The 22,544-nt window shown below is 43.4% G+C and overlaps 1 protein-coding gene across 3 annotated transcripts in view; it reads right to left on the bottom strand.

Annotated features, from left to right (window-relative positions):
- The window catches only part of LOC130295703 (uncharacterized), a 452,773-nt gene that overhangs the window by 326,871 nt on the left and 103,358 nt on the right, over positions 1-22,544 (bottom strand). For 2 of the 3 annotated variants that reach the window (XR_008848958.1, XR_008848959.1), the window contains exon 4: positions 19,567-20,801. The exons of the other annotated variant lie outside the window; for it this stretch is intronic. The gene's annotated coding sequence lies outside the window, so the exon portion shown is untranslated. Of the gene's footprint in view, positions 1-19,566; positions 20,802-22,544 lie in introns of those variants that run through there. 3 annotated transcript variants of the gene reach the window in all.

Here is a 22,544-nt window from a genome sequence, read left to right as displayed (position 1 = left end):
GTTGCCTCCCCCATCCCTAGTTGTATAATTACCTGTTGCCGGGGTCGGGTCCGCGCTGCTTCAGGCCTCCGGTGTGCGTCCCCTACATCATTGCTATGCGTTGCGCGACGCAATGACGAGTGATGTCACTCGTCATTGCGCCGCGCCATGCAGCGCATAGCATTGACGCAGGGGATGCACTCCGGAGGCCTGAAGCAGCGCTGACCCGACCCCAGCAACAGGTAATTATACAACCGGGGATGGGGGAGGCAACAGGGAAGCGGCGCCGGCAATGGGTGCCGCTGCCCCTTCTTTCTTTCTTTCTACCTCCTCCCCTACAGCCTGCCTGTCCATCTCCAAAAATACCCTTTTTAATAATTATACGCTCCTCCTTTGCATTGAAAAAAAGCAAACAGTAAAGGTGCCAGATGCGGCCATCCTTTCATCCATTTGTCCTTCTGCATCTATTTTCCCAAACCATGCACTCATACTGTTATTATGTCGCCAAGTAATTAGACTACCTGGCCCAAAAATTATGGATTATAAAAGGATAGCAGCATAAGGGAAAAATACATATTTTGAACCCAAAAACCCATTTGAGTTTTTAAGTTCAAAATACAGGCCTACCTCCTCCCCATCAGCCTGCCTGTCCATCTCCAAAAATACCCTTTTTTAATAATTATGCACTCTTCATTTGCTTTGGAAAAACAAACAGTTAAGTTGCCATATGCTGCTATCCTTTCATCGATTTGTGCTTCTACACCTATGTTCCCCAACCATCATACACTCATACTGTTTTCACTTTGCCCAGTTATCGGACAACCTGGCCCCAAAATTATGGATTATAAAAGGATAGCAGCATAAGGGAAAAATACACATTTTGAACCCAAAAACCCATTTGAGTTTTTAAGTTCAAAATACAGGCCTACCTCCTCCCCTACAGCCTGCCTGTCCATCTCCAAAAATAGCCTTTTAATAATTATACGCTCCTCCTTTGCATTGAAAAAAAGCAAACAGTAAAGTTGCCAGATGCGGCCATCCTTTCATCCATTTGTCCTTCTGCATCTATTTTCCCAAACCACGCACTCATACTGTTATTATGTCGCCAAGTAATTAGACTACCTGGCCCAAAAATGATGGATTATAAAAGGATAGCAGCATAAGGGAAAAATAAACATTTTGAACCCAAAAACCCATTTGAGTTTTTAAGTTCAAAATACAGGCCTACCTCCTCCCCTACAGCCTGCCTGTCCATCTCCAAAAATACCCTTTTTAATAATTATACGCTCCTCCTTTGCATTGAAAAAAAGCAAACAGTAAAGTTGCCAGATGCGGCCATCCTTTCATCCATTTGTCCTTCTGCATCTATTTTCCCAAACCATGCACTCATACTGTTATTATGTCGCCAAGTAATTAGACTACCTTGCCCAAATATTATGGATTATAAAAGGATAGCAGCATTAGTGAAAAATACACATTTTGAACCCAAAAACCCATTTGAGTTTTTAAGTTCAAAATACAGGCCTACCTCCTCCCCTACAGCCTGCCTGTCCATCTCCAAAAATACCCTTTTTAATAATTATACGCTCCTCCTTTGCATTGAAAAAAAGCAAACAGTAAAGTTGCCAGATGCGGCCATCCTTTCATCCATTTGTCCTTCTGCATCTATTTTCCCAAACCATGCACTCATACTGTTATTATGTCGCCAAGTAATTAGACTACCCTGCCCAAAAATTATGGATTATAAAAGGATAGCAGCATTAGTGAAAAAAAACACATTTTGAACCCAAAAACCCATTTGAGTTTTTAAGTTCAAAATACAGGCCTACCTCCTCCCCTACAGCCTGCCTGTCCATCTCCAAAAATACAATTTTTAATAATTATATGCTCCTCCTTTGCATTGAAAAAAAGCAAACAGTAAAGTTGCCAGATGCGGCCATCCTTTCATCCATTTGTCCTTCTGCATCTATTTTCCCAAACCATGCACTCATACTGTTATTATGTCGCCAAGTAATAAGACTACCTGGAACAAAATTATGGATTATAAAAGGATAGCAGCATTAGTGAAAAATACACATTTTGAACCCAAAAACCCATTTGAGTTTTTAAGTTCAAAATACAGGCCTACCTCCTTCCCGACAGCCTGCCTGTCCATCTCCAAAAATACGATTTTTAATAATTATACGCTTCTCCTTTGCATTGAAAAAAAGCAAACAGTAAAGTTGCCAGATGCGGCCATCCTTTCATCCATTTGTCCTTCTGCATCTATTTTCCCAAACCATGCACTCATACTGTTATTATGTCGCCAAGTAATTAGACTACCTGGAACAAAAATTATGGATTATAAAAGGATAGCAGCATTAGTGAAAAAAAACACATTTTGAACCCAAAAACCCATTTGAGTTTTTAAGTTCAAAATACAGGCCTACCTCCTCCCCTACAGCCTGCCTGTCCATCTCCAAAAATACAATTTTTAATAATTATACGCTCCTCCTTTGCATTGAAAAAAAGCAAACAGTAAAGTTGCCAGATGCGGCCATCCTTTCATCCATTTGTCCTTCTGCATCTATTTTCCCAAACCATGCACTCATACTGTTATTATGTCGCCAAGTAATTAGACTACCTGGAACAAAAATTATGGATTATAAAAGGATAGCAGCATTAGTGAAAAATACACATTTTGAACCCAAAAACCCATTTGAGTTTTTAAGTTCAAAATACAGGCCTACCTCCTCCCCTACAGCCTGCCTGTCCATCTCCAAAAATACGATTTTTAATAATTATACGCTTCTCCTTTGCATTGAAAAAAAAGCAAACAGTAAAGTTGCCAGATGCGGCCATCCTTTCATCCATTTGTCCTTCTGCATCTATTTTCCCAAACCATGCACTCATACTGTTATTATGTCGCCAAGTAATTAGACTACCTGGCCCAAAAATTATGGATTATAAAAGGGTAGCAGCATAAGGGAACATTACCGTATTTATCGGGGGTGTACCACGCATCCGCCTATAACACACACCCTCATTTTATCAAGGATATTTGGGTAAAATAATTTTTTTACCCAAATATCCTTCATAAAATGAGGGTGCGTGTGTGTGCATGTGTATACCCCGATACACTGCTTCTCACCCCACAGAGCCCCCAGGAAAGGCAGGGGGAGAGAGGCCGTCGCTGCCTGCTTATCTCCCCCTGCCTTTCCTGGGGTCTAGAGCCCTGCTACCGCCGCTTCTCTCCCCCTGCTATCGGCGCCGCTGCCCCTTCTCTCCCCCTGGCTATCGGTGCCGCTGTCCCATTGCCAGCGCCGATAGCCAGGGGGAGAGAAGCGGTGTCGGCAATGGGGCAGCTGCACCGATAGCCAGGGGGAGATAAGGGGCAGCGGCACCCATTGCCGTCGCCGCTGCCCCGTTGCCTCCCCCATCCCTAGTTGTATAATTACCTGTTGCCGGGGTCGGGTCCGCGCTGCTTCAGGCCTCCGGTGTGCGTCCCCTACATCATTGCTATGCGTTGCGCGACGCAATGACGAGTGATGTCACTCGTCATTGCGCCGCGCCATGCAGCGCATAGCATTGACGCAGGGGATGCACTCCGGAGGCCTGAAGCAAAGCTGACCCGACCCCAGCAACAGGTAATTATACAACCGGGGATGGGGGAGGCAACAGGGAAGCGGCACCGGCAATGGGTGCCGCTGCCCCTTCTTTCTTTCTTTCTACCTCCTCCCCTACAGCCTGCCTGTCCATCTCCAAAAATACCCTTTTTAATAATTATACGCTCCTCCTTTGCATTGAAAAAAAGCAAACAGTAAAGTTGCCAAATGCGGCCATCCTTTTATCCATTTGTACTTCTGCATCTATTTTCCCAAACCATGCACTCATACTGTTATTATGACACCAAGTAATTAGACTACCTTGCCCAAAAATTATGGATTATAAAAGGATAGCAGCATTAGTGAAAAATACACATTTTGAACCCAAAAACCCATTTGAGATTTTAAGTTCAAAATACAGGCCTACCTCCTCCCCTACAGCCTGCCTGTCCATCTCCAAAAATACCCTTTTTAATAATTATACGCTCCTCCTTTGCATTGAAAAAAAGCAAACAGTAAAGTTGCCAGATACGGCCATCCTTTCATCCATTTGTCCTTCTGCATCTATTTTCCCAAACCATACACTCATACTGTTATTATGTAGCCAAGTAATTAGACTACCTGGCCCAAAAATTATGGATTATAAAAGGGTAGCAGCATAAGGGAACATTACCGTATTTATCGGGGTGTACCACGCATCCGCTGATAACACACACCCTCATTTTATCAAGGATATTTGGGTAAAATAATTTTTTTACCCAAATATCCTTCATAAAATGAGGCTGCGTGTGTGTGCATGTGTATACCCCGATACACTGCTTCTCACCCCACAGAGCCCCCAGGAAAGGCAGGGGGAGAGAGGCCGTCGCTGCCTGCTTCTCTCCCCCTGCCTTTCCTGGGGTCTAGAGCCCTGCTACCGCCTCTTCTCTCCCCCTGCTATCGGCGCCGCTGCCCCTTCTCTCCCCCTGGCTATCCGTGCCGCTGTCCCATTGCCAGCGCCGATAGCCAGGGGGAGAGAAGCGGTGTCGGCAATGGGGCAGCTGCACCGATAGCCAGGGGGAGATAAGGGGCTGCGGCACCCATTGCCGTCGCCGCTGCCCCGTTGCCTCCCCCATCCCTAGTTGTATAATTACCTGTTGCCAGGGTCGGGTCCGCGCTGCTTCAGGCCTCCGGTGTGCGTCCCCTACATCATTGCTATGCGTTGCGAGACGCAATGACGAGTGATGTCACTCGTCATTGCGCCGCGCCATGCAGCGCATAGCAACGACGCAGGGGATGCACCCCGGAGTCCTGAAGCAGCGCTGACCCGACCCCAGCAACAGGTAATTATACAACCGGGGATGGGGGAGGCAACAGGGAAGCGGCGCCGGCAATGGGTGCCGCTGCCCCTTCTTTCTTTCTTTCTACCTCCTCCCCTACAGCCTGCCTGTCCATCTCCAAAAATACCCTTTTTAATAATTATACGCTCCTCCTTTGCATTGAAAAAAAGCAAACAGTAAAGGTGCCAGATGCGGCCATCCTTTCATCCATTTGTCCTTCTGCATCTATTTTCCCAAACCATGCACTCATACTGTTATTATGTCGCCAAGTAATTAGACTACCTGGCCCAAAAATTATGGATTATAAAAGGATAGCAGCATTAGTGAAAAATACACATTTTGAACCCAAAAACCCATTTGAGTTTTTAAGTTCAAAATACAGGCCTACCTCCTCCCCTAAAGCCTGCCTGTCCATCTCCAAAAATACGATTTTTAATAATTATACGCCTCTCCTTTGCATTGAAAAAAAGCAAACAGTAAAGTTGCCAGATGCGGCCATCCTTTCATCCATTTGTCCTTCTGCATCTATTTTCCCAAACCATGCACTCATACTGTTATTATGTCGCCAAGTAATTAGACTACCTTGCCCAAAAATTATGGATTATAAAAGGATAGCAGCATTAGTGAAAAAAACACATTTTGAACCCAAAAACCCATTTGAGTTTTTAAGTTCAAAATACAGGCCTACCTCCTCCCCTACAGCCTGCCTGTCCATCTTCAAAAATACCCTTTTAATAATTATACGCTCCTCCTTTGCATTGAAAAAAAGCAAACAGTAAAGTTGCCATATGCGGCCATCCTTTCATCCATTTGTCCTTCTGCATCTATTTTCCCAAACCATGCACTCATACTGTTATTATGTCGCCAAGTAATTAGACTACCTTGCCCAAAAATTAGGGATTATAAAAGGATAGCAGCATTAGTGAAAAATACACATTTTGAACCCAAAAACCCATTTGAGTTTTTAAGTTCAAAATACAGGCCTACCTCCTCCCCTACAGCCTGCCTGTCCATCTCCAAAAATACCCTTTTTAATAAGTATACGCTCCTCCTTTGCATTGAAAAAAAGCAAACAGTAAAGTTGCCAGATGCGGCCATCCTTTCATCCATTTGTCCTTCTGCATCTATTTTCCCAAACCATGCACTCATACTGTTATTATGTCGCCAAGTTATTAGACTACCTGGCCCAAAAATTATGGATTATAAAAGGGTAGCAGCATAAGGGAACATTACCGTATTTATCGGGGTGTACCACGCATCCGCCTATAACACACACCCTCATTTTACCAAGGATATTTGGGTAAAATAATTTTTTTACCCAAATATCCTTCATAAAATGAGGGTGCGTGTGTGTGCATGTGTATACCCCGATACACTGCTTCTCACCCCACAGAGCCCCCAGGAAAGGCAGGGGGAGAGAGGCCGTCGCTGCCTGCTTCTCTCCCCCTGCCTTTCCTGGGGTCTAGAGCCCTGCTACCGCCGCTTCTCTCCCCCTGCTATCGGCGCCGCTGCCCCTTCTCTCCCCCTGGCTATCGGTGCCGCTGTCCCATTGCCAGCGCCGATAGCCAGGGGGAGAGAAGCGGTGTCGGCAATGGGGCAGCTGCACCGATAGCCAGGGGGAGATAAGGGGCAGCGGCACCCATTGCCGTCGCCGCTGCCCCGTTGCCTCCCCCATCCCTAGTTGTATAATTACCTGTTGCTGGGGTCAGGTCCGCGCTGCTTCAGGCCTCCGGTGTGCGTCCCCTACATCATTGCTATGCGTTGCGAGACGCAATGACGAGTGATGTCACTCGTCATTGCGCCGCGCCATGCAGCGCATAGCAACGACGCAGGGGATGCACCCCGGAGTCCTGAAGCAGCGCTGACCCGACCCCAGCAACAGGTAATTATACAACCGGGGATGGGGGAGGCAACAGGGAAGCGGCGCCGGCAATGGGTGCCGCTGCCCCTTCTTTCTTTCTACCTCCTCCCCTACAGCCTGCCTGTCCATCTCCAAAAATACCCTTTTTAATAATTATACGCTCCTCCTTTGCATTGAAAAAAAGCAAACAGTAAAGGTGCCAGATGCGGCCATCCTTTCATCCATTTGTCCTTCTGCATCTATTTTCCCAAACCATGCACTCATACTGTTATTATGTCGCCAAGTAATTAGACTACCTGGCCCAAAAATTATGGATTATAAAAGGATAGCAGCATAAGGGAAAAATACATATTTTGAACCCAAAAACCCATTTGAGTTTTTAAGTTCAAAATACAGGCCTACCTCCTCCCCATCAGCCTCCCTGTCCATCTCCAAAAATACCCATTTTTAATAATTATGCACTCTTCATTTGCTTTGGAAAAACAAACAGTTAAGTTGCCATATGCTGTTATCCTTTCATCGATTTGTGCTTCTACACCTATGTTCCCAAACCATCATACAGTCATACTGTTTTCACTTTGCCAAGTTATCGGACAACCTGGCCCCAAAATTATGGATTATAAAAGGATAGCAGCATAAGGGAAAAATACACATTTTGAACCCAAAAACCCATTTGAGTTTTTAAGTTCAAAATACAGGCCTACCTCCTCCCCTACAGCCTGCCTGTCCATCTCCAAAAAAAAACTTTTAATAATTATACGCTCCTCCTTTGCATTGAAAAAAAGCAAACAGTAAAGTTGCCAGATGCGGCCATCCTTTCATCCATTTGTCCTTCTGCATCTATTTTCCCAAACCATGCACTCATACTGTTATTATGTCGCCAAGTAATTAGACTACCTTGCCCAAAAATTATGGATTATAAAAGGATAGCAGCATTAGTGAAAAATACACATTTTGAACCCAAAAACCCATTTGAGTTTTTAAGTTCAAAATACAGGCCTACCTCCTCCCCTACAGCCTGCCTGTCCATCTCCAAAAATACCCTTTTTAATAATTATACGCTCCTCCTTTGCATTGAAAAAAAGCAAACAGTAAAGTTGCCAGATGCGGCCATCCTTTCATCCATTTGTCCTTCTGCATCTATTTTCCCAAACCATGCACTCATACTGTTATTATGTCGCCAAGTAATTAGACTACCTGGCTCAAAAATTATGGATTATAAAAGGGTAGCAGCATAAGGGAACATTACCGTATTTATCGGGGTGTACCACGCATCCGCCTATAACACACACCCTCATTTTATCAAGGATATTTGGGTAAAAGAATTTTTTTACCCAAATATCCTTCATAAAATGAGGGTGCGTGTGTGTGCATGTGTATACCCCGATACACTGCTTCTCACCCCACAGAGCCCCCAGGAAAGGCAGGGGGAGAGAGGCCGTCGCTGCCTGCTTCTCTCCCCCTGCCTTTCCTGGGGTCTAGAGCCCTGCTACCGCCTCTTCTCTCCCCCCGCTATCGGCGCCGCTGCCCCTTCTCTCCCCCTGGCTATCGGTGCCGCTGTCCCATTGCCAGCGCCGATAGCCAGGGGGAGAGAAGCGGTGTCGGCAATGGGGCAGCTGCACCGATAGCCAGGGGGAGATAAGTAATTAGACTACCTGGGCCAAAAATTATGGATTATAAAAGCATAGCAGCATAAGGGAAAAATACACATTTTGAACCCAAAAACCCATTTGAGTTTTTAAGTTCAAAATACAGGCCTACCTCCTCCCCTACAGCCTGCCTGTCCATCTTCAAAAATACCCTTTTTAATAATTATACGCTCCTCCTTTGCATTGAAAAAAAGCAAACAGTAAAGTTGCCAGATGCGGCCATTCCTTCATCCATTTGTCCTTCTGCATCTATTTTCCCAAACCATGCACTCATACTGTTATTATGTCGCCAAGTAATTAGACTACCTGGCCCAAACATTATGAATTATAAAAGGATAGCAGCATTAGTGAAAAAAACACATTTTGAACCCAAAAACCCATTTGAGTTTTTAAGTTCAAAATACAGGCCTACCTCCTCCCCTACAGCCTGCCTGTCCATCTCCAAAAATACGATTTTTAATAATTATACGCCTCTACTTTGCATTGAAAAAAAGCAAACAGTAAAGTTGCCAGATGCGGCCATCCTTTCATCCATTTGTCCTTCTGCATCTATTTTCCCAAACCATGCACTCATACTGTTATTATGTCGCCAAGTAATTAGACTACCTGGCCCAAAAATTATGGTTTATAAAAGGATAGCAGCATTAGTGAAAAATACACATTTTGAACCCAAAAACCCATTTGAGTTTTTAAGTTCAAAATACAGGCCTACCTCCTCCCCTACAGCCTGCCTGTCCATCTCCAAAAATACCCTTTTAATAATTATACGCTCCTCCTTTGCATTGAAAAAAAGCAAACAGTAAAGTTGCCAGATGCGGCCATCCTTTCATCCATTTGTCCTTCTGCATCTATTTTCCCAAACCATGCACTCATACTGTTATTATGTCGCCAAGTAATTAGACTACCTTGCCCAAAAATTATGGATTATAAAAGGATAGCAGCATTAGTGAAAAAAACACATTTTGAACCCAAAAACCCATTTGAGTTTTTAAGTTCAAAATACAGGCCTACCTCCTCCCCTACAGCCTGCCTGTCCATCTCCAAAAATAGCCTTTTAATAATTATACGCTCCTCCTTTGCATTGAAAAAAAGCAAACAGTAAAGTTGCCAGATGCGGCCATCCTTTCATCCATTTGTCCTTCTGCACCTATTTTCCCAAACCACACACTCATACTGTTATTATGTCGCCAAGTAATTAGACTACCTGGCCCAAAAATTATGGATTATAAAAGGATAGCAGCATTAGGGAAAAATACACATTTTGAACCCAAAAACCCATTTGAGTTTTTAAGTTCAAAATACAGGCCTACCTCCTCCCCTACAGCCTGCCTGTCCATCTCCAAAAATACCCATTTTTAATAATTATGCACTCTTCATTTGCTTTGGAAAAACAAACAGTTAAGTTGCCATATGCTGCTATCCTTTCATCGATTTGTGCTTCTACACCTATGTTCCCAAACCATCATACACTCATACTGTTTTCACTTTGCCAAGTTATCGGACAACCTGGCCCCAAAATTATGGATTATAAAAGGATAGCAGCATAAGGGAAAAATACACATTTTGAACTCAAAAACCCATTTGAGTTTTTAAGTTCAAAATACAGGCCTACCTCCTCCCCTACAGCCTGCCTGTCCATCTCCAAAAATAGCCTTTTAATAATTATACGCTCCTCCTTTGCATTGAAAAAAAGCAAACAGTAAAGTTGCCAGATGCGGCCATCCTTTCATCCATTTGTCCTTCTGCATCTATTTTCCCCAAACCACGCACTCATACTGTTATTATGTCTCCAAGTAATTAGACTACCTGGCCCAAACATTATGAATTATAAAAGGATAGCAGCATTAGTGAAAAAAACACATTTTGAACCCAAAAACCCATTTGAGTTTTTAAGTTCAAAATACAGGCCTACCTCCTCCCCTACAGCCTGCCTGTCCATCTCCAAAAATACAATTTTTAATAATTATACGCCTCTCCTTTGCATTGAAAAAAAGCAAACAGTAAAGTTGCCAGATGCGGCCATCCTTTCATCCATTTGTCCTTCTGCATCTATTTTCCCAAACCATGCACTCATACTGTTATTATGTCGCCAAGTAATTAGACTACCTGGCCCAAAAATTATGGTTTATAAAAGGATAGCAGCATTAGTGAAAAATACACATTTTGAACCCAAAAACCCATTTGAGTTTTTAAGTTCAAAGTATAGGCCTACCTCCTCCCCTACAGCCTGCCTGTCCATCTCAAAAAATACCCTTTTAATAATTATACGCTCCTCCTTTGCATTGAAAAAAAGCAAACAGTAAAGTTGCCAGATGCGGCCATCCTTTCATCCATTTGTCCTTCTGCATCTATTTTCCCAAACCATTAACTCATACTGTTATTATGTCGCCAAGTTATTAGACTACCTTGCCCAAAAATTATGGATTATAAAAGGATAGCAGCATTAGTGAAAAAAACACATTTTGAACCCAAAAACCCATTTGAGTTTTTAAGTTCAAAATACAGGCCTACCTCCTCCCCTACAGCCTGCCTGTCCATCTCCAAAAATACCCTTTTTAATAATTATACGCTCCTCCTTTGCATTGAAAAAAAGCAAACAGTAAAGTTGCCAGATGCGGCCATCCTTTCATCCATTTGTCCTTCTGCATCTATTTTCCCAAACCATGCACTCATACTGTTATTATGTCGCCAAGTAATTAGACTACCTGGCCCAAAAATTATGGATTATAAAAGGGTAGCAGCATAAGGGAACATTACCGTATTTATCGGGGTGTACATCGCACCGGCCTATAACACGCACCCTCATTTTACCAAGGATATTTGGGTAAAAAAAGTTTTTACCCAAATATCCTTCATAAAATGAGGGTGCGTGTGTGTGCATGTGTGTACCCCGATACACTGCTTCTCAACCCACAGAGCCCCCAGGAAAGGCAGGGGGAGAGAGGCCGTCGCTGCCTGCTTCTCTCCCCCTGCCTTTCCTGGGGTCTAGAGCCCTGCTACCGCCGCTTCTCTCCCCCTGCTATCGGCACCGCTGCCCCTTCTCTCCCCCTGGCTATCGGTGCCGCTGTCCCATTGCCAGCGCCGATAGCCAGGGGGAGAGAAGCGGCGCCGGTAATGGGGCAACGGCACCGATAGCCAGGGGGGCATAAGGGGCAGCGGCACCCATTGCCGGCGCCGCTGCCCCGTTGCCTCCCCCATCCCTAGTTGTATAATTACCTGTTGCCGGGGTCGGGTCCGAGCTGCTTCAGGCCTCTGTTGTGCGTCCCCTGCATCATTGCTATGCGTTGCGAGACGCAATGACGAGTGACGTCTCTCGTCATTGCGCCGCGCCATGCAAAGCATAGCAACGACGCAGGGAATGCACACCGGAGGCCTGAAGCAGCGCTGACCCGACCCCAGCAACAGGTAATTATACAACCGGGGATGGGGGAGGCAACGGGGCAGCGACGCCGGCAATAGGTGCCACTGCCCCTTCTTTCCCCCTGTCTGTCGACATCGTTGCCCCATTGCCGGCGCCGTTTCTCTCCCCCTGGCTATCGGCGCCGGCAATGGGGCAGCGGCACTGATAGCCAGGGGGAGAGAAGGGGCAGCAGCGCCGATAGCAGGGGTAACCATCATACACTAATACTGTTTTCACTTTGCATAGTTATCGGACAACCTGGCCCCAAAATTATGGATTATAAAAGGATAGCAGCATAAGGGAAAAATACATATTTTGAACCCAAAAACCCATTTGAGTTTTTAAGTTCAAAATACAGGCCTACCTCCTCCCCATCAGCCTGCCTGTCCATCTCCAAAAATACCCTTTTTTAATAATTATGCACTCTTCATTTGCTTTGGAAAAACAAACAGTTAAGTTGCCATATGCTGCTATCCTTTCATTGATTTGTGCTTCTACACCTATGTTCCCAAACCATCATACACTCATACTGTTTTCACTTTGCCAAGTTATCGGACAACCTGGCCCCAAAATGATGGATTATAAAAGGATAGCAGCATAAGGGAAAAATACACATTTTGAACCCAAAAACCCATTTGAGTTTTTAAGTTCAAAATACAGGCCTAACTCCTCCCCTTTTGTCCATCTCCAAAAATACCCTTTTTAATAATTATACGCTCCTCCTTTGCATTGAAAAAAAGCAAACAGTAAAGTTGCCAGATGAGGCCATCCTTTCATCCATTTGTCCTTCTGCATCTATTTTCCCAAACCATGCACTCATACTGTTATTATGTCGCCAAGTAATTAGACTACCTGGAACAAAAATTATGGATTATAAAAGGATAGCAGCATTAGTGAAAAATACACATTTTGAACCCCAAAACCCATTTGAGTTTTTAAGTTCAAAATACAGGCCTACCTCCTCCCCTACAGCCTGCCTGTCCATCTCCAAAAATACGATTTTTAATAATTATACGCTTCTCCTTTGCATTGAAAAAAAGCAAACAGTAAAGTTGCCAGATGCGGCCATCCTTTCATCCATTTGTCCTTCCGCATCTATTTTCCCAAACCATGCACTCATACTGTTATTATGTCGCCAAGTAATTGGACTACCTGGCCCAAAAATTATGGTTTATAAAAGGATAGCAGCATTAGTGAAAAATACACATTTTGAACCCAAAAACCCATTTGAGTTTTTAAGTTCAAAATACAGGCCTACCTCCTCCCCTACAGCCTGCCTGTCCATCTCCAAAAATACCCTTTTAATAATTATACGCTCCTCCTTTGCATTGAAAAAAAGCAAACAGTAAAGTTGCCAGATGCGGCCATCCTTTCATCCATTTGTCCTTCTGCATCTATTTTCCCAAACCATGCACTCATACTGTTATTATGTCGCCAAGTAATTAGACTACCTTGCCCAAAAATTTAGGATTATTAAAGGATAGCAGCATTAGTGAAAAATACACATTTTGAACCCAAAAACCCATTTGAGTTTTTAAGTTCAAAATACAGGCCTACCTCCTCCCCTACAGCCTGCCTGTCCATCTCCAAAAATACCCTTTTTAATAATTATACGCTCCTCCTTTGCATTGAAAAAAAGCAAACAGTAAAGTTGCCAGATGCGGCCATCCTTTCATCCATTTGTCCTTCTGCATCTATTTTCCCAAACCATGCACTCATACTGTTATTATGTCGCCAAGTAATTAGACTACCTGGCCCAAACATTATGAATTATAAAAGGATAGCAGCATTAGTGAAAAAAACACATTTTGAACCCAAAAACCCACTTGAGTTTTTAAGTTCAAAATACAGGCCTACCTCCTCCCCTACAGTCTGCCTGTCCATCTCCAAAAATACCCTTTTTAATAATTATACGCTCCTCCTTTGCATTGAAAAAAAGCAAACAGTAAAGTTGCCAGATGCGGCCATCCTTTCATCCATTTGTCCTTCTGCATCTATTTTCCCAAACCATGCACTCATACTGTTATTATGTCGCCTAGTAATTAGACTAACTGGCCCAAAAATTATGGATTATAAAAGGGTAGCAGCATAAGGGAACATAACCGTATTTATCGGGTTGTACAACGCACCGGCCTATAACACGCACCCTCATTTTACCAAGGATATTTGGGTAAAAAAAGTTTTTACCCAAATATCCTTCATAAAATGAGGGTGCGTGTGTGTGCATGTGTATACCCCGATACACTGCTTCTCAACCCACAGAGCCCCCAGGAAAGGCAGGGGGAGAGAGGCCATCGCTGCCTGCTTCTCTCCCCCTGCCTTTCCTGGGGTCTAGAGCCCTGCTACCGCCGCTTCTCTCCCCCTGCTATCGGCGCCGCAGCCGCTTCTCTCCCCCTGGCTATCGGTGCCGCTGTCCCATTGCCAGCGCCGATAGCCAGGGGGAGAGAAGCGGCGCCGGTAATGGGGCAACGGCACTGATAGCCAGGGGGGCTTAAGGGGCAGCGGCACCCATTGCCGTCGCCGCTGCCCCGTTGCCTCCACCATCCCTAGTTGTATAATTACCTGTTGCCGGGGTCGGGTCCGCGCTGCTTCAGGCCTCCGGTGTGCGTCCCCTGCATCATTGCTATGCATTGCGAGACGCAATGACGAGTGATGTCACTCGTCATTTCGCCGCGCCATGCAGCGCATAGCAACAACGCAGGGGATGCACCCCGGAGTCCTGAAGCAGCGCTGACCCGACCCCAGCAACAGGTAATTATACAACCGGGGATGGGGGAGGCAACAGGGAAGCGGCGCCGGCAATGGGTGCCGCTGCCCCTTCTTTCTTTCTACCTCCTCCCCTACAGCCTGCCTGTCCATCTCCAAAAATACCCTTTTTAATAATTATACGCTCCTCCTTTGCATTGAAAAAAAGCAAACAGTAAAGGTGCCAGATGCGGCCATCCTTTCATCCATTTGTCCTTCTGCATCTATTTTCCCAAACCATGCACTCATACTGTTATTATGTCGCCAAGTAATTAGACTACCTGGCCCAAAAATTATGGATTATAAAAGGATAGCAGCATAAGGGAAAAATACATATTTTGAACCCAAAAACCCATTTGAGTTTTTAAGTTCAAAATACAGGCCTACCTCCTCCCCATCAGCCTGCCTGTCCATCTCCAAAAGTACCCTTTTTTAATAATTATGCACTCTTCATTTGCTTTGGAAAAACAAACAGTTAAGTTGCCATATGCTGCTATCCTTTCATCGATTTGTGCTTCTACACCTATGTTCCCAAACCAACATACACTCATACTGTTTTCACTTTGCCAAGTTATCGGACAACCTGGCCCCAAAATTATGGATTATAAAAGGATAGCAGCATAAGGGAAAAATACACATTTTGAACCCAAAAACCCATTTGAGTTTTTAAGTTCAAAATACAGGCCTACCTCCTCCCCTTCAGCCTGCCTGTCCATCTCTAAAAATAGCCTTTTCCGAAATCATCCTATACTCATACTGTGCTCTTGCCGCAAAGTTTTCGTTCTACCTTGCCCAAAAATTATGGATTATATAAGGGTAGCAGCATATGGGAAAATTACACATTTTGAACCCAAAAACCCATGAGAGCGTTCAAGTTCAAAATGTAGGCCTCCTCCTCCCCTTCAGCTTTCCTCTCCATCACCAAAATTGGACTTTTTACCAATTTTACACTCCTTTGCTTTGAAAAAAGTATCCATATGTTGCCATCCTTTCATCCATTTGTCCGTCTACACAGATTTTCCCAAACCATCCTACACTCATACTCTTCTCATTTCATTAAATTATCAGAATACCTGGCTCCAAAAATTATGGATTATGAAAGGGTAGAAGCATAATGGGAAATTACATATTTTGAACCCAAAAACCCATTTGAGTTTTTAAGTTCAAAATAAAGGTCTACTTTCTCCCCTGCAGCCTGCCTGCCCATTTCCAAAAATAGACTTTTCCCAAATCATCCTACACTCATACTGTTTTCGTTTCATCAAATTATCAGAATACCTGGCCCAAAAATTATGGATTATAAAAGGGTAGCAGCCTATGGGTAAAGAACTCATTTTGAACCCAAAATCCATGAGGGTTTTAAGATTTAAAATGTAGGCCGCCTCCTCCTCCCCTTCAGCCTTCCTATCCATCTCCAAAATTGGCCTTTCTACCAATTTACACTCTTTTGCTTTTAAAAAATACAGTACAGTTTCCATATGTTGCCATCGTTTCATCCATTTGTCTTTCTACACTGATTTTCCCAAACCATCCTATACTCATACTGTTCTCATGTCGCCAAGTTATCAAAATACCTTGCCCAAAATTATGGATTATGAAAGGGTAGAAGCATAATGGAAAATTAAATATTTTGAACCAAAAAACCCATTTGAATTTTTAAGTTCAAAATACAGGCCTACCTCCTCCCCTTCAGCCTGCCTGTCCATTTCTAAAATTAGCCTTTTTCCAAATCATCCAACACTCATACTGTGCTCATGTCACCAAGTTTTCGGTCTATCTTGCCAAAAATTATGGATTATAAAATGGTAGAAGCATACCGGGAAATTACATATTTTGAACCCAAAAACCCATTTGAGTTTTTAAATTCAAAATACAGGCCTCGCTACTCCCCTTCACCCTGCCTGTCCATCTTTAAAGGGGTACTCCGCTGAAAAACTTTTTTTTTTTAATCAACTGGTGCCAGAAAGTTAAACAGATTTGTAAATGACTTCTATTAAAAAATATTAATCCTTCCTGTACTTATTAGCTGCTGAATACTACAGCAAAAATTATTTTCTTTTTGAAACACAGAACTGTCTGCTGACATCACGAGCACAGTGCTCTCTGCTGACATATCTGTCCATTTTATGAACTGTCCAGAACAGCATATGTTTGCTATGGGGATTTCCTTTTACCCTGGACAGTTCCTAAAATGGAAAGAGATGTCAGCAGAGACCACTGTGCTCATGATGTCAGCAGAATTTCCACTGTAGTATTCAGCAGAAAAAAGTTTTTCACCGGAGCACCCCTTTAACTCCTTGGGGACAGAGCCCATTATAACCCTAAGGACGGGAGCATTTTTTTGCAATTCTGACCACTGTCACTTTAAGCATTAATAACTCTGGGATGCCTTTACTTTTCATTCTGATTCTGAGATAGTTTTTTCGTGACATATTCTACTTTATGTTAGTGGTAATTTTTTGTCGATTCTTGCATCATTTCTTGGTGAAAAATTCCAAAATTTGATGAAAAAATTGAAAATGTAGCATTTTTCTAACTTTGAAGCTCTCTGCTTGTACGGAAAACAGACATTCCAAATAAATTATATATTGATTTACAAATACAATATGTCTATTTTATGTTTGCATCATAAAGTTGACATGTTTTTACTTTTGGAAAAAATCAGAGGGCTTAAAAGTTCAGAAGCAATTTTTCAGGGGCCAGTTGTTTTGAAGTGGATTTGAAGGGCCTTCATATTAGAAATACCCCATAAATTACCCCATTATAAAAACTGCACCCCTCAAAGTATTCAAAATGACATTCAGTAAGTTTGTTAAACCTTTAGGTGTTTCACAGGAATAGCAGCAAAGTGAAGGAGAAAATTCAAAATCTTCATTTTTTACACTCGCATGTTCTTGTATACCCAGTTTTTGAAATTTTACAAGGGGGAATAGGAGAAAAAGCCCCCCAAAATGTGTAACCCAATTTCTCTCAAGTATGGAAATGCCTTATATGTGTATGTCAAGTGTTCGGCGGGCGCATTAGAGGGCTCAGAATGGAAGGAGCGACAATGGGATTTTGGAGAGTGAATTTTGCTGAAATGGTTTTTGGGGGCATGTCACATTTAGGAAGCCCCTATGGTGCCAGAACAGCAAAAAAAACAAACACATGGCATACTATTTAGGAAACTACACCCCTCAAGGCACGTAACAAGGGGTCCGGTGAGCCTTAACACCACACAGGTGTTTGATGACTTATTTGTTAAATTCGGATGTGTAAATGAAAAAAAAAAATTCACTAAAGAGCAGTTTTTTTCCCCCAAATGTACCATTTCTACAAAGGGTAATGGGAGAAAAATCCCCCCAAAATGTGTAACACAATTTCTCCCGAGTACGGAGATACCCCATATGTGGCCCTAAACTGTTGCCTTGAAATAAGACAGGGCTCTGAAGTGCGCATTTGAGGCCTGAATAAGGAATTTTCAATAGGGGCGGACCCGGTTACAAGGACGGGGCTTGTCTCCACCAAAACCCTACAGCAGTGTTTCCCAAACAGGGTGCCTCCAGCTGTTGCAAGACTCCCAGCCTGTCAGGACAGCCTATGGCTGTCCGGCAACACTGGGAGCTGTGGTTTTGCAACAGCTGGAGGCGCCGTTTAGGAAACACTGCCGTATGAGACGTTTTTCATTTTTATTGGGGGGGGGGGGGGGGGGCGAAGTGCAAGGGGGTGTATATGTAGTGTTTTATTTTTTATTATTTGTTAGCGTAGTGTTTTTAGGGTATATTCACACAGGCAGGGGTTCACAATAAGTTTCCTTGAAAGAAACCCACTGTAGATCCGCCTGTGTGAATGTACCCTGTACATTCACATGGGGGGGGGGGCGCCCCAAACCTTCAGCGGTGGCAAAATGACAACTCCCAGAATGCACTGACAGACCGTACATGGAGGGAATTGTAGTTTTACAACAGCTGTAGGCACACTGGTGGGGAATCACTGAGTTAGAAAACAGACTCTAGCTCAGTGATTCCAACCCATGTGCCTCCAGCTGTTGCAAGACTACAACTCCCAGCATGTACGGTCTGTCAGTGCACTCGGAGTTGTAGTTTTGCAACAGCTGGAGGCACACGGGTTGGAATCACTGAGTTAGGAAACAGACTCTAGTTCAGTGTTTCCCAACCAGTGTGCCTACAGCTGTTGCAAAACTACAATTCCCAGCGTGGCCATACAGTCAGGGATGCTGGGCATGTAGTTCTGCAATATCTGGCCCTTCAGATGTTGCAGAACTACAACTCCCAGCATGCCTGGACAGTCTGGGCATGCTAGGAGTTGTAGTTATGCAACAACTGGGGAAGAACAGTTTGGAGACCGCTAAGTAGTGGCCTCCAAACTGTAGCCCTCCAGATGTTGCAAAACTACAACTCCAAGCATGCCCAGACTGTCCAGGCATGTTGGGAGTTGTAGTTCTGCAACATGTGAAGGGCCAGATATTGCAGAACTACATGCCCAGCATCCCTGACTGTCTGGGCATGCTGGGAGTTGTAGTTTTGCAACATCTGGAGGGCTACAGTTTGGAGACCACCATATCGTGGTCTCCAAACTGTACCACTTCAGATGTTGCAAAACTACAACTCCCAGCATGCCCAGACAGTCAGTGAATGCTGAAATTTGTAGTTTTGCAACATCTGGAGGACCACAGTTTAGAGACCACTACACAGTGGTCTCCAAACTGTGACCCTCCAGATGCTGCAAAACTACAACTCCCAGCATGCCCAGACAGCCTTTGGCTGTGTGGGCATGCTGGGAGTTGTAGTTTTGCAGCTTATAGTGGGCACCATGGTTACACTACACAGGTGCAATCTCCTGCACTCATCAAGAGCAGCTGGGGAGTTTGAATTTTACACAGTTTGAAGTCTGAACTGTGCCGGAACTATTTCACCTGCACTATAACCTGATGTATTTTCCAGTTGAATCAGGTTAGACTGCGGGTGAAGGGGTGATCATAAGTGATCTATAATCATTCAATTTTTTTTAAAAGGTACATGAAAAAGATTTTAAGTATCACAGAGATAATCTGACTGGCGACAAAAGCATAGTAATCTCCGCAATCCAAATGGAAAATTAAATGCATGATTTAGAGCATCTTGCTAAGTGCAGTCCAAGATGGCTTTAAAAATATGGTCATCCCGCAAGATTTCTGTCGGTAAATGAAATGTATGCAGTTAATAAATTTGTGTGTACTAAATATGTCACTCCAAGGTACACCAAAACTTACACATCTGGAGGAAATGTGCGCAAAAAAAGACGCAAAAAAAAAACAGCTTGCGCAAAACTTTGCGCAAAAAATTAAACACAATGTGTGTAAGCACTCCCTTCTCCAATTTCCCCAAATAGCAGGGGGGTGAAAGATATTGTAGGGAAAGAGTATAAAGAAAAAGGGGGGAGGTGTAGAATGCATTTGACTGATTTCACATTGGGGTGACCAAAACTAGGCAACCAGTACTACTCGCCAAGTTCGCACAAAAAAAGTCCCCTCCAGGAGCTCACAATTTATCAAAACCTGTGCAGAGGAAATGTTGCCCAGTTGCCCATAGCAACCAATCAGCTTGCTTATTTTATTTTTAACAAGGCCTCTGCAAAATTAATTTTAATCTGACAATGAAAATTAATCTGATTGGTTGCTATTGGCAACTGGTCAACTTTTCCTTTGCACAGATTTTGATAAATCTCACCAAAAATCTCTAAAGGATGAAAGATGATACTCTTCCTGTACATAGGTTTTGATAAATATCCCATGTGTCTAGAAGTTCAGCACTGAGGCCATTGAAATGATTGTGTTAGTTACATGAATCTGGTGTTAATAGTGAGAAATGTATAGAAAAGCATGTAGTGTCCTACCTGTGCCGTCCATCAGATGAATGTTGCTGCATCCTAGGAGTTTGTTAAAAGGGAATAGAAAACAGAGCTATTTGTTTCCAAAAACAGCACCATACCTGTCCTCATGTTGTATGTAATATTACAAGTTTTCTCCATTCACTTTTGAAGAATTGAGCAGCGATATCACACACAACATTAGGACAGAGGTGGTGCAGTTTTCAGAAGAAATCAGCTCTGATTTTCTCATCCTGGATTACCCCTTTCAACTTCTCTTTGCTGAATGTTTTCTTTATCCTGTCCTAGGCATTTTGAAGGCATGCTAGGAACCAATCTTCTTGGTTTGTTGGTTGTATTCGGCTGCTCCTGGCCATCCTCCCTCTGATCCTTGAAATGTCTTGTCTTCTTTGTTGCCTGATTATAAGAAAGGCAAAGATATAGCTAATCCCTTGTGAGGTCACATGTGTGATGTCACCAACCTTGTCTCACAGTTCTATAAGCGAGGGAAGAAATGTAAAAACACACACACATATAATATATATATATAGATAGATACTTGTCTCTATTGCTATGGAAAAGGGTAATTTTTGAATTTTTCTGCCATTTTCTTCTACATAGTAGTTCTATTCTGCATGCTTTAATATATATATATATATATATATATATATATATATATATATATATATAAACTCAATCGGGGAGATTTATCAAAACCTGTGCAGAGGAAAAGTTGCCCAGTTGCCCATAGCAACCAATCAGATCACTTATTTCATTTTGCAGAGGCCTTCCTAAAAATGGAAGAAGCGATCCGATTGGTTGCTATGGGCAACTCAGCAACTTTTCCTCTGGACAGGTTTTGATAAATCTCCCCCAATGTGTGTATGTGTGTACGTTCTGGCATCACGTCCAAACGGCTAAAGATATTAACATGAAACTTGGTACACATGTTACTTATATATCAACAACAAACATAGGATAGGTGATTTAACCCTTACTCACCCCCATTTGCCAGGGGCGGGGTTTATGCTTAAAGTCCCATACAAGTCAATGGGAAATGTGTGTTCCCACATAACTTCAAGAGATATTTCAATACCTGGTACACATATTACTGGTCGGGATAGGAGGTCGGGATATGAGGACAGGAAAGGAGGATGGGATAGGAGGTCGGGATAGGAGGACGGGATAGGAGGACCAGGATAAGAGGTCGGGATAGGAGGTCGGGATAGGAGGTCGAGATAGGAGGACGGGATATGAGGACGGGATAGGAGGATGGGATATGAGAACGTGATAGGAGGAAGGGATAGGGGACGGGATAGGAGGTCGAGATAGATGGACTGGATAGGAGGTCAGGATAGGAAGTCGGGATAGGAGGTCGAGATAGGAGGACGGGATAGGAGGACAAGATAGGAGGACGAGATAGGAGGACGGGATAGGAGGTCGAGATAGGAGGTCGGGATAGGAGGTTGGGATATGAGGATGGGATATGGGGTTGGAATATGACAACAATATATGAGGAGGGGATATGAAATCAAAAGCTTCCTCCTTTGTTTATTTTCCTCTCCAACAAGGATTAGAAAGGAAAAACCGGGCAATGCCGGGTATTCAGTTAGTGTATATATATATATATATATAAAACTCAATGGGAGAGATTTAACAAAACTTGTGCAGAGCAAGAGTGGTGCAGTTGCCCTTGGCAACCAATCAGATTGCTTCTTTCATTTTACAGAGGCCTTTTTAAAAAAGGAAAGAAGCAAGCTGATTGGTTGCTATGGGCAACTGGGCAACTTTTCCTGTGGACAGGTTTTGATAAATCTCCCCCAATGTGTGTGTGTGTATGTATGTGTGTATGTTCCAGCATCACGTCCAAACGGCAAAAGATATTAACATGAAACTTGGCACACACGTTACTTATATGTCAACAACAAAGATAGGATAGGTGATTTAACCCTTACTCAACCCCATTTGCCAGGGTCAGGGTTTTTGTTTAAAGTCCCATACAAGTCTATGGAAAATATATGTTACTGCATAACTTTTGAAATGGCTGGAGATATTTCGATAATACCCTTAACTACCCCATTTGTGAGGTTCAGGGTTTTTGTTTAACCCCCTCACGACGAGTGACGTACATGTACGGTGCCACGAAGTGTCACTTGGCGT

Source organism: Hyla sarda, chromosome 11 (assembly GCF_029499605.1).
Source record: "Hyla sarda isolate aHylSar1 chromosome 11, aHylSar1.hap1, whole genome shotgun sequence".
Classification (NCBI taxonomy): domain Eukaryota; kingdom Metazoa; phylum Chordata; class Amphibia; order Anura; family Hylidae; genus Hyla; species Hyla sarda.
The sequence above is the reverse complement of the archived record's forward strand: the minus strand, read 5'-3'. Positions and strand labels throughout refer to the sequence as shown.